Below are 15700 nucleotides of genomic sequence, written 5' to 3'. Positions count from 1 at the left end.
GTTTCAACAGTCTACATAACACCTAGTTCAAGATATCCGATAGGCAATTAGACATGTGAGATTGGAGGTCAGCAGAGAAGTTAGGGCTAGATAAATAGATCTGGGCAACTTAAATGTAGAGATAGTAACCTAATTCACGGGAGCTGATGAGATCACCAAGTGAAATAAGGAGGGAGAAGGGAACAGGGCCCAGGGCAGAGCTTTGGGAGACAACCACAGTTAGAGAACATGACCTAGATGAAGATCTAGAAAAGAAGACTGAATTGGAGTGGTCAGAAAGATAGGAGAACTAGACAAGAGTAGTGTCATGAAAACCCAGACTAAAGAGAATATCAAGGAAAAGAGGGTGAGCAACAATGTCACAGACTTCCTAGAGGTCAAAGATGAGGATTGAGTAAAGGCAATTAGATATGTCAATTAAAAGATCATTGGTAACTTTGGAGAGAGTAATTTCAATTGAATGCTGCAGCCCAAAGCTAGAGAGTGAAGTGGAGAGTGAGAAGAAAGGAATTGGAGGCATTGATTAGAAACAGCCTTTTCAAGGAGTTTAGTTACACAGGGTAGGAAAGATACAGTGAAGATTTGAGGGGCTTTCTAGTATGGCAGAGACATGGGTATATTTGAGGTTCACTCAGCCCATATTTGCCACCCAATCAAAATTCTGGTGCTAGTGTCTACTCGCTTCCAGAACATTCTTCTTTTTTCTTCAATGAGTTCTGTACTTGGCTCACAATTCTTTTCTCCTCTCCAAACCCTGCCTTGATGCTAATGGATTTGACCATACATGATGACACCCCTTCAAACACTCTGCCCTCTTACTTTCTTGATTTACTCATTTCCCATGAACTACTCCTTCACTTCACCTTAACTATACACTGAGATGGTCAAATCCTTAAAGAAGCCAGTAGAAGTGGAAAGACTAAAGATTAGCAAGAGACTAGGGATGATGGAAAGGGCCATCTTCTGGAGAAGATGGGACAGAATGGGATCACTTGTACATGTAGGGTGTTAGCCTTCACAAGGAGAAGGGCCACCTCTTCATGTGAAGCAGGAACGAAGGAGAAATTAGTGATGGAAATTGTCTGAGTGACCTGACATCAGGAAGACAAGAGAAGAGGGAGTTCTTGGCAAATGGCCTCAATTTTTCTGTGAAATATGAAGCAAAGTTCTCAGCTTAGAGAGTGGGGGAAAGAGGAGCTATTAGATGCTTAAGAAGGCAGGGCTAAGTTGAGATTATGTAACATAAATCTGTATTAGACCCAGTTAGCATGATTTCACCATTTTTCTCCAGCTTCATTCAGCAGCACATGAGTAGTATGAAAGATAGTGAATATGTGGTGGCAGTAAGCCAAGGCTGAGAACTGGCAAGACAGTGATAAGATAAGGGAGCAAGGACCTCTAAAGAATATGGCAGTGTAAGACCGAACTGGTTCATTAAGGAGTCAAGATGGGCAAGAGAAGAAAGAATAGTCAGTCAGTGCAGATGTAAATATCCTGGGAAAGAACTGAAGAGTCAAAAAAAATGGAGGTCACAGTGAGGATGAAAAACAAGGTTTGGGATTATGAAGCAGAGGGAGTGGAAAAACAATGATATATTGTGATCCTGTAAGGGAATTTCAGAATTCATGAGCATGGAAATAGAACATTTGGGGGTAACAGCAACATCAAGGGTGCAATAGTATCTGTACAGCTGAGGTTGAATAGATGAGTAGGTGATGGGAAATGAGTGCCAAACAACTGTGAGGTTAGGGTATTTGAAGAAGTATTAAAATGTATGGCCAAGTCCTTTAGTATGAAGGCAGGAGTTGGGGAGGAGAGAAATTATGTGATCCAGACACTGAACTCATGGAGAAAAGGATAGTGTCCTGGAAGTCAATGGCCACCAGAATCTTGATTGGCTGGTAAGTATGGATTGAGTTAACCTCAAAAGGAGAAGTTATTGAAAAATAGAAGCCGGGATCCTTGAAGTGGCATTGGGGAAAAAGGAATATGCTAACTCACCCATCTTGACCACCAAGTCAGGGATCTAAGTGAAAGGGCAACCAGTACTAGAAGGGGTATCCAGGAAAGTCATGTCATCAGGAAGGAACCAGGATTCAATGATTTTAAGAAGATGGAAAAAGCAAGAAAGGAAAAGTTTTAAGATAAAAGCAATTGTGTTACCTATGGAATAGGCATTCCAGAGTGTCCAGTAGAAGGAATGAGCAGCTTTAGAGTGGGACATTATATGTGTATGGATGAGGGTGATTAGGTTAAAGGTGATGGGAAGAAGGAAGAGGATACTGGAGACAGAGAATTCCTTCCCTTCTCAAATTATCATGAAGGTATTTATCTCTCTGAGTAGCTAGATAGTACAGTGGATAGAGCAGTGGGCTTAGCATCAGGAAAGCTCATCTTCATGAGTTCAAATCCAGGCTCAGACACTTAGTAGCTGTGTGACACTGGACAAGTCCTTTAACTATGTTTGTCTTGACTCTTCATCTGAAAACTGAACTGAAGGAAGTGGCAAACCATTCTAGTATCTCTGCCAAGAAAATCCCAAATGGGGTCACAAAGAGTTGGATCTTATTGAAATGACAGAAAAGTTATGTCTATATTTTGTAAAATCTTTAGTAGAATATAGGTTCTCTAGAACCCAGAGAACAATTTATACAGTAACAACAATATTATAAAGACAATAAACTTTAAAAAATGCAGTAACTCTGAACAGCACAACGACTGACCACAACTCTAAAGAACTCACGATGAAATATATTATCCACCTCTAGAGACAGAACTGAAAGACAGAAAATATAAATTGAAACATATATTCTTTTCTTTCTTTTTGACATAGCTAATGTGGGAATTGGTTTTTCATGACTATAAATATTTGTAATAGGTTTTGTTTTTCTTGCCCTCTCAATGTGTGGGAGTAGAGAAGGGAAGGAGAAAAGTTGGAACTGAAAATAAAATAAAATTGAATTTAATCCCTCTTACAAACTACATGATCTTAGGCAAGCTACTTAATTTGTTGGACCTCAATTTCCTCATCTGTAAAAAGAAAGAGTTAGACTAGATGACTTCTTGGACCCCTTCTAACTCTAAATTTATGATCCTGAAATGACAGACAATAGTTTTGAGTAGCTGCTGATCTGTAAAGTACCTCATTCACTCAAATCACAGTTCATAAACTCCTCCTAATGTATTTTCTTTTTCTAGAAATTGACTGTAAATGTCTATCATTAAATTACCTATTAAAGAAAGGTTATAAACAGCTTAACATAGCATACCAGCTTTTCTTAAATGAATTACATTTTAGAATATCATGTGTGTTATGAGTGTGCATAAGGAGGTTGTTATCTGCATAGTTTTGGTTGTGAAAGAATACAAGAGGGGTGGGCTCCAGTTAAAGGACCATGAATTCACTGAGCAATAAGAATTAAACACTAACTTCTGAGCCACTTCTTCTGAGAAAACCAATGCTTTTGCCTACATCTCAATTAATTATTGATTCAAACAAAGTTAGGTTTGGTATTGCTTTGAAGTGATCTATATCACTGAAGAAATTATCTCTTTCATCTTGATGTTTATCATTCTAATTTTCCATGGGCTTCTGAGGTTGACATTTCCTTCCTATTAAGTCAGCAGTTATTTACCAAGCTACTGTATTAAGTAGCTATGGTAGTTCACAAGTGTGAATGTAAAGGTCTCTACTGAAACCTTCCTCTAATATCTCACAACTGGCAAGGGTGTAACCATACATGCCCAAAGAATAGATTATAAACTCTGAAAAGTGCTACCAAGATGGAAAAGGTTTAAATATGGACATGATGGTGGCAAGTGTAATTGCCACGTAAGGATCTTCCTTCTAAGTTCAGAGATGCTCAGCATATTTGATTGTAAGGAGACAAAATTGCAAGGCACAGATACTTATGAAATCATTGACTAAGGAATGGAAGGGTTTTGATCAATATTTGTGTCTACAGTTCCCTCACTAGTGAAATAAAGAACGATTTGAAAACAATAAAGGATAAAAAGAAACAGGGAATTTCAGCTTTGGAAGAGATCTCAAAGGTCACATTAACAAAACTTCTCATTTTATAATTTAGAAAGATGAGGCCCAGAGAAGGAAATGACTTGTCTAATATCACATAGATAGTATTTTTTAAATTATTATTTATTTTTGACATTCTTTTCTTTTTAAAGTTTGAGGTCCAAATTCTCTCCCTCTTTTCCATCCTTCTCCCACCCACTCAGAAAGCAAGCAATATATCCGTTATGCATTTAAAAGCAAACCAATCATATTTCCATATTAGCCATATTGCAAAAAAAAAAAAGCAAAAAGAAAAGTGAGAAAGCTATACTTCAGTTTGCACTCAGAGTTCATATTTTTTCATCATGAGTCCTTTGGAATTGTCTTGGATCATTGTATTGATTAGAAAAGCTAACTCTTTCACAGTTGATCATTATTACAAAAATTGCTGTTATTGAGCACAATTATCTCTCAATTCTTCTGACTTCACTTTGCATTAGTTCACGTAGGTCTAGCCATGTTTTTCTAAAACCACACCCTTCATCATTTCTTATAACACAGTAAAATTCCATCATAATCATATGCCACTTGTTCAGCCATTCCCCAACTGATGAGCATTCCCTCCATTTCCAATTCTTTGCCACCATAAGAATAGCTGCTAGAAATACTTTTGTACTTATAGGTCCTTTTCCCTTTTTTTTTGATCTCTTTGTGATATAGACTTAGTAGTGGTATTGTTGGGTCAAAGGGTATGCATAATTTCATAGCCCTTTAGGCATACTTCCAAATTGTTCTCCAAAAAGGCTGGGCCAGTTCACTAATCCAGCAACAGTTTACCAGTGTTCCTATTTCCCTTAATTTCATCCAGTATTTGTCATTTCTAATAGGTGTGATGTGGTACCTCAAAGTTGTTTTATTTTGTATTTCTCTAATCAGTAGTGATTTAGAGCATTTTTTATATGACTACAGATAGCCTTGATTTCCTCTTCTGAAAACTGCCTGTTCATATCCTTTGACTATATCTCAATTGAGGAAAGGCTCTTGTTTTTTTTTTTAATTTGACTCAGTTCTCTACATATTTAAGAAATTAGATCTTTATCAGAGAAACTTGCTATACAATACTTTGATATTACTTGATTGTCTATGGTACCTTTTAGTAAAATATAAATTCCCTGATTAAATCTTTCAATTAAGCCTCTTTTATGTTTGCTTTTTCTGATATCATGATTGCTACCCCTACCTTTTTTTAAACTTCAGCTAAAGCATAATAGATTCTGCTCCAACCCTTTATTTTTAATTCTGTATGTCTGTTTCAAGTGTACACAACATATTGTTGGATTCTGGTTTCTAACCCATTCTGCTCTCCACTTCTGTTTTATGGGCAAGTTTATCCCATTCACATCCACAGTTACAATTACTAACTGTGTATTTCCCTTCAACCCATTTCTTTCTGTTTCTTCTTCTGTTTCTTCTTCTGTGTCTTCTTTCTTCTTCTTCTTCTTCTTCTTCTTCTTCTTCTTCTTCTTCTTCTTCTTCTTCTTCTTCTTCCTCTTCTTCTTCCTCCTCCTCCTCCTCCTCCTCTTCCTCCTCTCTCTCTCTCTCTCTTTCTCTCTCTCATTTTATCCTGTCCCTCCTCAAAAGTTCACTTTGCTTCTAACAACTTCACTCTTAATCCATGTTCCCTTTTATCAGCCCCCTTCCCTTTCTCTTATTTCCTTCCCCTCCTGTTTCCCTATTGGGTAAGATAGATTTCTATATCCAATTGAGTGTGTATATATATTCTTCCCTTTTTGAACCAGTTCCAATAAGAGTGGTGTACAAGCATTGCCCAGTCTCCATTTCCCCCTCTACTATAAAAGCTCTTCCTTGCACACCTCTTTTATGCAAAAGAAATTTCCCCCTTCTACATCTATCTTCTTTCTTCTCCCAGTGCATCCCTCTTTCTCACCCCTTCATTATTTTTGGAGATCATTCCGACATAACTGACTCTAATCTATGCCCTCTGTCTAAACTCCTTTTAACTGCCCTACTAATGATAAAATTCTTAGAATTGATGCGTATTATCTTCCCATGTAGGAATGTAAACAGTTTAAACTTATTGGCAATATTTAAATGTTTATTCTCTTTCTCTTCCCTCCCTCTTCTTAGAATATCTCTCTTTGACCTTTCAGGTTACTTATTTTTTATATTATGTTTCCAACATTTTCTCTGTTCTTGTGAACTTTTTTATTTTGTTTTTATTATTTCTTGCCCATGCTAATTTTTATGGCATCCACTACAAAGATGTCAGTTTTCCATTCTGAATCTCTTTAATTTTTTGCAATCCTTTTCGCCAAAACATTTTGTTCCCTCAGAGTCTTTACCTGAACTTGTAAAGTTACTATCCTCATCAAGGTTTGCCCCCTAAGCATGAAGATATTTCTTCATATTTGGGATTTTCCTTGGGTCACTCATCTTAGTATCTAGGTTGAGAGCCTTGCGCTTAGGTCAAGCTGAACAACTGAATGTTGTGACCAGAACCTTCCTGGTCCTGGGTCAGACTAGGCTCTCCTTCAAGGGATTTCAGGGTTGCTGTGATGATGGGCTGTACCTATGGCTTTCTTTTGCCACAGGGCTCCAGAACTTTCTCCTACTACAGGATCTGCCTGGGTTTCTTCCCATTCTCCCCCTACCCCTGTTGCTAAGATCATGAAAGGAGTGCCACAATGGACCAACCTGGAGTCTACCCAAACTTGTTTATCCCAGGGGCTCCACAGGACTGTAGAGATCCCTCTATAGTTGCTGTATTAGGTAAGGGAGTCTACAGATGATTTTTCTTCTATTTCTAAGCCCCACTATAGACGTTTATGAAGCATTGGACACTCCTCTGCAACTTAGCATGTGCTATCTTCCCATTCTGCTCTATGGCTACTGCAACTGTCACTTCCAGGCACTACAAAAAGGAAGGTCATTGCACTAGACAATTGCTTAAGTTCCTTCTATCTTCAACAGCTTAAAAATATTTCTCAACATTCAAGGTCTAATTTAAGTCTTAGTTCCTCCATCAATCTTTCTCAACACCCTCCCTGCTCCTTTGAACTCCCATAAACGCAATTGTCTGTATCACTCCTTTACCATACATTACTCTGCCTCTTGGTTATTTTTTTCATGTGTACAGTTGATTACCAGTATAACAGGTAAGCCATTTGACTCTGCAATCAAGTATTATTTGGGTCCCCTATGGAAGAAAAATATGTCTCTAATTCCATCCTATGACTTCTCTACCAATGGACCATGGCAGGAATCAGAAATAATAACACATTTAGTTGGAGCAAAATAGCAAAAGTAAATAGCAAGGGGGAATAATGCATTAAGATGATGCTGTGTCCTCATTTGCAAATGAGTACAATATCCCACAGATTCACACGCCAGTTAAAAAGGATTGATCTCTACCTTGCCTCACAACTGGGGAAATCTCTTCTAATTGAGTTTTCATACCTCTGTCTGCCAGAAACTCATTGTACATCACTGCTGCTATTGGTTCCACCTTCCACAGTACTGTAGTAGAGTCCTGGAGCTTTCCTCACTGCTATTCCACTTTGTCTTCACAAGTGTCTTTTGCTGAAGCCATATCCATTTCCACTGCTTTCTACTTCTGAAGATGCTACTCAGTGGTTCTCCTCCAGGATGCTGCTGCCACCTGAATTTCCTCCCCACTTGTGTTGCTACTGTTCTTGCTTCAGGGAAGTGTCCTTCTTTTAGGGGTGACTACTCAGAGCAATATACCTTGGCATGAATTAGCCTGTTTTCAACATTAATGATAGTTAGCTCTCATCTCCATCCTAATTGGCTCAAAAAAGTGCACTTTAAGAATTCTAGAGTCTAGGAGGATTCTAGAAAGATGGCAGAGTAGGTCAGAAAATTCCAATCTCTACCAGATGTTTTTCAATAAACATGACTGAACATTGTCTCGAAGTGAACATACAGCAGCAAAAATAAAAGTTGGGGTAAAGCAGTTGTCCTAAGACAAGGTGAGAGGACCTTAGGAAAGATTCAACCTCTAAAGGTGGTGGTGGCCCCAGAAGTGCAAACACCTCCAGGTCAGCTCCTCTGAATCAACAAACAACAAGCCCTGGGAGCATCTGAGTTTCGAACTAGTTTCAGTCTCAGGAGCTTTCACATCATGGACAGTGTGAGGGTCAGACTGTGGAGCAGAGGAAAATTGAAAGACCCTCTGCTGTCTTGGGACACTGGACCCAGTTGTGCTGATCAGATATAGTCCCAGTATGTGGCTGTGGGCAAGAAGGAACAAGCACATACATAGTGAGTGAGGTAGCATAAAGGTGGAGACCCTGCTGGCTATGGGCATTTGCAGGAGAGTGGAGTCCCTGGTTTCTGTTCCAAGGCAGGGAGTAGAGCTGAAGTTTGCAGTCCTTGAAGGGAACATAGGGAACAAGAGCTTTTGTAGGACTGCATGGCTGGAGGCTATAACTGTGGCTTAGGGTTGAAGAGGAGTGCTCAAGGTTGGACCCTGACAAAGTTCGGAAAAAAAATAGTAAGAAGGACCTGAAGCCCAGGACCATTACCCACACCTAGGGACTAGAATATGGTTATAATAATAAGCTATTAAAAACAAAATAAAATCAAATAAAAATGAGTAAACAAATGAGAAAGAATCCAACCGTAGATAGCTACTATGAGGATAGAGAAGATCTAGGTTCATATTCAGAGAAAGATAGTGAAGTAAAAAACAAAAGCCACTCCTACCTCAAAAAGAAATGCCAAATGGTCACAAGCCCAAAAAGAGTTCTTGGAAGAACTTTTTAAAAATTTAAAAATCAAATAAGAGAGATTGGAGAAAATTTAGGAAAAAATAAGAGCAATCCAAGAAAATTATGAAAACAGAGTCAACCAATTGGAAAAAGAGATCCAAGAACTTAAGGTAGAAAATAATTCCTTGAAAATTAGTATTGGACAAAGGGAAACAAATGACATTAAAAGACACAAAGAAATAATAAAACAAAATCAAAAGAATGAAAAAATAGAAGAGAATGTGAAATATCTCATTAGAAAAACAATTATCTGGAGAACAGGTTGAGGAGAGATAATATATGAAGTGTTGGACTACCTGAAAGTTTCAACCAAAAGAAAAAAGAATCTTGATACAATATTACAAGAAATTATTAAGGAAAATTGCCCTGATGTTCTAGAATGAGAAGGTAAAGTAGAAACGGAAAAAAATCCACTGATCACCACCTGAAAGAGATAGCAGAAGAAAAACTTATAAGAATATCATAGTCAAGTTTCAAAGCTCACAGATTAAGGAGAGAATATTACAAGCAACAAGAGAAAAACAATTTGAATACTGTGGAGCTACAATGAGAATTACCCAAGACCTAGCAGCAGCCACACTAAAGGACTGTAGGTCTTGGAATATTATTTTCAAAGAGCAAAAGGGCTGGGGTTCAGACCAAAAATAACTTACCCAGCAAAGTTGAATATAACCCTGAAAGGAAAAAAATACTTGATGAACTAAAAGACTTTCAGGCATTTATGACAAAAAGACCAGAACTCAATGGAAAATTCAACATATAAGATCTAAGAGAAATATAAGGTAAGCATGAAAGACTGATTGTAAGAGATTCAATAAGGTCAGACAGTTTACTTTTTATATGTGAAAATGTTATCAGTATTTTTAAGACTGTCATTATAACTTAGGTAGTTTGGAAGAAAGGTTGAGCTGAGTATGATGGTGTGATTCTAAAAAACAAAATTGGGTAGGAAAAGATAAAAGTGGTAATCATCTCATACAAATGAGGTGTAAAAGGAAGAACTGATACAGAGGAAGCAGGTAGGGGTGAAGGGCTGGTAGTGCTGGAACCTTACTCTCACTGGATCTGGGGTAAAAAGGGAACAATATATACATCTAGAAGGGTATAAAGTCTTCTATATTTATAAAAACATAAGAGTGTGAGAGGATAGAACAAGGGAGGGATTCTTAGAAGGGTGGGTAGAATAAGGAATAGGAAGTTAAGGGGAGAGAATAAGGAAGGGATTCTTTAAATGGGTGTGGATGAGAGGTAGTGATTAGAATTAAACTAGATGTGTGAGGAGGGATAGGGTAAAAAGAGAGGCTGAGAAGGATAATGGTGGGGGGAAACAGGATGGAGGGAAATACAAAAATAGTAATTATGACTTTGAATGTGAATAGCATTAATTCACCCATAAAAATGGAACCAGAGAGCAGAATGGATTAAAAACCAGAATCTGACAATATATTGTTTACAAGAAACACATTTAAAAATGAGAGATACACACAGAGTTAAAATAAAGCATTGGAGTAGAATTTATTATGCTTCAGCTGATGTAAAAAATAAAAGCAGGGATAGCAATCATGATCTCCGACAAAGTTTAAAGCTAAAAAAGATTTAATTAAAGAGATAAAGAGGGAAACTACATTATGATAAAGGGTACCATGGACAATGAAGCAATATCAATACTAAACCTATATGCACCAACTACTATAGCGTCCAGATTTTTATAAGAAAAGTTAAATGAATTACGAGTGAAAATAGACAGTAGTACTATAATAGTGGGTAACTTTAATCTCCATCTCTAAGAGCTAGATAAATCTAACCAAAAACTAAATAAGAAAGAAGTCAAGGAAGTGAATAAAATTTTAGATAATCTAGATATGATAGATATCTGGAGAGAATTAAATGGGAATAGAAAGGAATACATCTTTTACTCAGTGGTACATGGTACTTTTCCAAAGATTGACCATATATTCAGGCATAAAATTTCATACTTAAAAGCAGAAAAGTACAAATATTAAATGCATCCTTCTCAGATCACAATGCAATAAAAGTCATATTTAATAGGGAACCATGGAAACACAGAATAAAAATTCTTTGAAGAGGGGTAGCTAGGTGATGGAGTGGATAGAGCACCAACCCTGGAGTCAGGAGGACCTAAGTTCAAATCCAGCCCCAGACACATAATACTTACCAGCTGTGTGACTCTGGGCAAGTCATTTAATCCCAATTGCCTCACACACACACACACACACACACACACACACACACACACACACAAACTAATTGGAGACTAAACAATCTAATATTAAAGAATGAGCGGATTAAAAAACAAATCGTAGAAACAATCAATAATTTCATTAAAGAAAATGACAATAATGAGACAATGTATCAAAATCTATGGGATATAGCAAAAGCTAAAAATAGAAGAAAATTTATATCTCTAAATGCTTACATAAGTCAAATAGAGAAAGAGCAGACCAATAGAGTGAGTCTGCCACTTAAAAATTTAAAAAAGAACAAATTAAAAATCCCCAATTAAACACTAAATTAAAAATCCTGAGAAATAAAGGCAAGATTAATAAAATTGAGTGTAAAAAAATTGAATTAATAAATAAATAAACCAAGCTATGAGTTGGTTTTATGAAAAAACCCAATAAAATAGATAAGCCATTGGTTAATATGATTTTTAAAAAGAGAGAAGAAAACAAAATCACAAGTATTAAAAATGAAAAAGGTTAATATACCACTAGTGAAGATGAAATCAAAGCTATTATGAATTATTTTGCCCAATAATATGCCAATAAATTTAACAATATAAGTGAAATTGAAGGATAATTACAAAAATATAAACTACCTAGATTAGCAGCAGAGGAACTAGAATATCTAAATAGTCTTATTTTAGAAAAATTAATTGGACAGGCTATATTTTCAATATAATATTAAATAATATTAGTGACAGTGGACATCCTTATTTCACACCTGATCTTACTGGGAAGACTTCTAGCTTATCCCCATTTCAAATAATTCAATAAATTGAGCAGCTTCCTAAGAGTAAAGCACCAAGACCAGATGGACTTACGAGTGAATTCCATCAAATACTTAAAAACCGACTGATTTCAATACTAAATAAATTATTTGGAATAATAGGGAAAGAAGGGATCCTACCAAACTCCTTTTATGAAACAAATATGATCTTAATACCTAAACCAGGAAGAGTAAAAACAGAGAAAGAAAAGTTTAGACCAATTTTGTTAATGAATGTGGATGTAAAAATCCTAAATAGGATTCTATCTAGGCTGTTACAACAATATATTACAAAACATGTACATTGTAACCAAGGGGAGTTTACATCAAGAATGCAGAGACGGCTTAAAATAAGGCAAACTATTAACATGATTGATTATATCAATAATAAAAGTAACGAAAATCATATGATTATATCAACAGATGCAGAAAAAGCTTTTTGATTAAGTACAACACTTGTTTCTATTAAAAAACCTGAAAGTATAGGTATAAATGGATTTTTCCTTAAAAATAATAAGAATTGTTTACCTAAAACCATCAACAAGTATTATTTGAAATGGGGATATGCTAGAAGCCTTCCCAGTAAGATCAGGTATGAAACAAGGATGCCTACTGTCACCAACAATTATTCAATATTATTTTGGAAATCCTAGCAATAAGAGAAGAAAATTAAATAGAAGGAATCAGAATGGGGAATGAGGTAATAAAAGTATCTCTTTTTTGCAGAAGATATGATGATACACTTGGAAAATCCTAAAGACTGAACTAAAAAGTTAGTTGAAACAATTAATAATTTTTAACAAAGTAAAAAGATGTAAATTAGTAAACCCACATAAATCATCAGTATTCCTACATATCACCAACAAAACCATGAAAAAAGAGATAGTAAGAGATAATCCATTTAAAATAACTATAGACAATATAAAATACCTTCTCTCTTTTGTTTGTTTCTTCTTTCTCATGTTTTTTTTTGTTCTAATTCTTCTTTATAACATGACTAATGTGGAAATATGTTTATTACATGTATAGCTCATATCAGATTGCATGCCATCTCAGGGAGGGAAGAGCAGAGGAAGGGGGAGAAAAGTTAGAACTCAAAATCTTATAGAAGTGAATGTTGAAAACTAAAAACAAATAAAGAAATAAAATTTTTTTAAAAAGAAAAAAAGAGCACCTTTGAGTGGCCAGGTCATTTTGACTATTATACTTTAGATATGTGTGTGTGTGTGTGTGTGTGTGTGTGTGTGTATTTAAATATATATTATAATAACCAAATTAACAACAAAGGACCTATGAAAGAAGATGCTATCTCATTCAGAGAAAGAATTGATAAATAGAAGTATATATAGTGTAGATATACATACACATGTGTGTGTATATATATATATATATACACATTTATACATACATACATATATGCATATATATATACATACACATTTATACATACATACATATATGCATATATATACATATTTATGTCTAATGATATAGCCTTCTCTAGAACAGGGTTTGTGGGAAGGAGGGGGGAAAAAAGAAAGTTGCATGATAATTTTATTACATACTTAAAAAGAAAAGCAAGTTGTACATAATAGATTTGTAGTTTCATGTGCAATCCTGTTTTTTTCCCTATTTTACTTTGTTATGGAAATGCTTACTTTATTTCTTAAATTCAGAAGAAAAACAAAAATAAAAAAATAAAAACATTTTAAAAGAATTCTAGAGCCACCTTTCTCAACAGCAGATTCGCCATTCCTTACTTTTTGCCAAGTTAGAGCAACTACATGCCAGTCATCTCTTTACTCTCTCAGGTCACAGATAAGATGCATCCAATCAGCACCTCTTGTTGAGCTTTTTTGATGCTGAGCATAACTGCATACACTCTGTTTCATTTGTCCTTTCAGTTTCCATCATGTCTATTTGTGGCTGACTTGTCTAAACAAACTGTTTATAAGCTTTGAGAAACTTCCAAAAGGCACTGGAAACATTGTAAGACAGGGTAAGAAGGTGATAGCCTCTGGTCATATTCCTGACATAACAGAAAAGTCTTGGTTCCCTTTATATCATCATATATATTCCCAACTTTAAAATAAATCTTACTCAGATAAAATGATATGTAAAACTACTTTTTAAGCCTTAAAGTTCTGTATAAAGTCTTATAATTTATTATTAGCATTATTATCATTTTTATCACCTATGAATGACCACCTAAGAACAACCAGAAGCCCCACCAACTACCTTTCCTTTCTTGCAACTACCACTTGGATTTTTTCTTTTTTTTCCTATGCAGCTTGCTGCTTACCTTTCTCAGTTCCTCACTTTTTTTCACCTTGCATCTAAGCAAATACAAATCTTTTGCTTTGTCTGAGATCGTGATTGTTGCTCCTGTCTTTTTTACTTTGGCTGAAGCACAATATATTCTGCTCTAGCCATTTACCTTTACTCTTCATGTGTGTGTCTACTTCAGTTGTTTCTTGTAAACATATTGTAGGATTCTGAGTTGGTTCATCCCATTCACATTCATAGTTATAATTACTAACTCTGTATTTCCCTCCATCCTATTTTTTCTCTATTTATACTTTCCTCTCTCTCTCTCTCTCCTTTCACCCTGTCCCTCCTCACCAGTGTTCTGCTTCTTACCATCCCTTCCCTCAATCTTTCCTCCCTTCTATCAGTCCCCCACCTTTTCTTTTCCCCTTCCCTCCTAATTCCCTATAATGTAAGATAAGTATCTATACCCAACTGAATGTGTATGTTATTCCCTCTTTGAGTCAAATCTGATGAGAATAGATTCAAACAATGCTCACCCTCTCCATTCTTTCCTTCTACTGTAATATGTCTTTTGTGCCTCTTCATGTGATATAATTTACCCCCGTTCTGCCTTCCCCTCCCTTATTCTCCCAGAACATTCCTTTATTTCACCCCTTAATTTTTTTATATCATCACATCAAAGTCAACTTATGCTACACCATCTATCTTTGTAAATACTCTTTCTAACTACCCTAACAGAGATACAATTCTTAAGAGTTACAAATATCATTTTCCCTTGTAGAGATGTGAACAGTTTAACCTTGTTTAATAACATGGGGGTTTTTTTTCTTTCCTGTTTACCTTTTAATGTTTCTCTTGAATCTTATATTTGAAAATTGAATTTTATGTTCAGCTCTGGTCTTTTCATCAGAAAATCTTTGAAGTCCGCCATTTCATTGAATATCCATCCCCCTCAAATTTCAACTTTGAAATTTGAAAATTCAATTTTGCTGGGTAGTTGATTCTTGGTAATAATCCAAGCTCCTTTGCCTTCTAGAATATCATAGCCTAAGCCCTGAAGTCCTTTAATAGATAGGCTGCTAAGCCCTCTGTGATCCTGACAGTGGTTCTTTGATATTTGAATTGTTTCTTTCTGACTGCTTACAGTATTTTCTCCTTGACCTGAGAGTTCTGCAATTTAGCTATAGTATTCCTTAAAGTTTTCATTTTAGGATCTCTTTAGGAGGTGATCGGTGGATCCTTTCAATTACTATTTTACCCCCGGGTTCTAGGATATCAGGGCAGTTTTCCTTGATAATTTCTTGAAAAATATTGTACGGGCTCTTTTTTCTATCATGGCTTTAGGGTAGTCCATTAATTCTTGAATTACCTGTCCTGGATCTATTTTCCAAGTCAGTTGTTTTTCCAGTGAGATATTTTACATTTTCTTCTATTTTTTCATTCTTTTGATTTTGTTTGAGTCATTAACTTCCACTTGTTCAATTCTAATTTTTAAGAAATTATTTTCTTCAGTTAGCTTTTATACCTCTTTTTCCACTTGGCCAATTCTATTTTTTAAGGAGTTGTTTTCTTCAGTGGATTTTTTTACCTCCCTTTT

Source organism: Phascolarctos cinereus, unplaced genomic scaffold (genome assembly GCF_003287225.1).
Source record: "Phascolarctos cinereus isolate Bilbo 61053 unplaced genomic scaffold, phaCin_HiC Scaffold_5;HRSCAF=322, whole genome shotgun sequence".
Lineage (NCBI taxonomy): Eukaryota > Metazoa > Chordata > Mammalia > Diprotodontia > Phascolarctidae > Phascolarctos > Phascolarctos cinereus.
Note: the sequence above shows the minus strand (reverse complement) of the source record.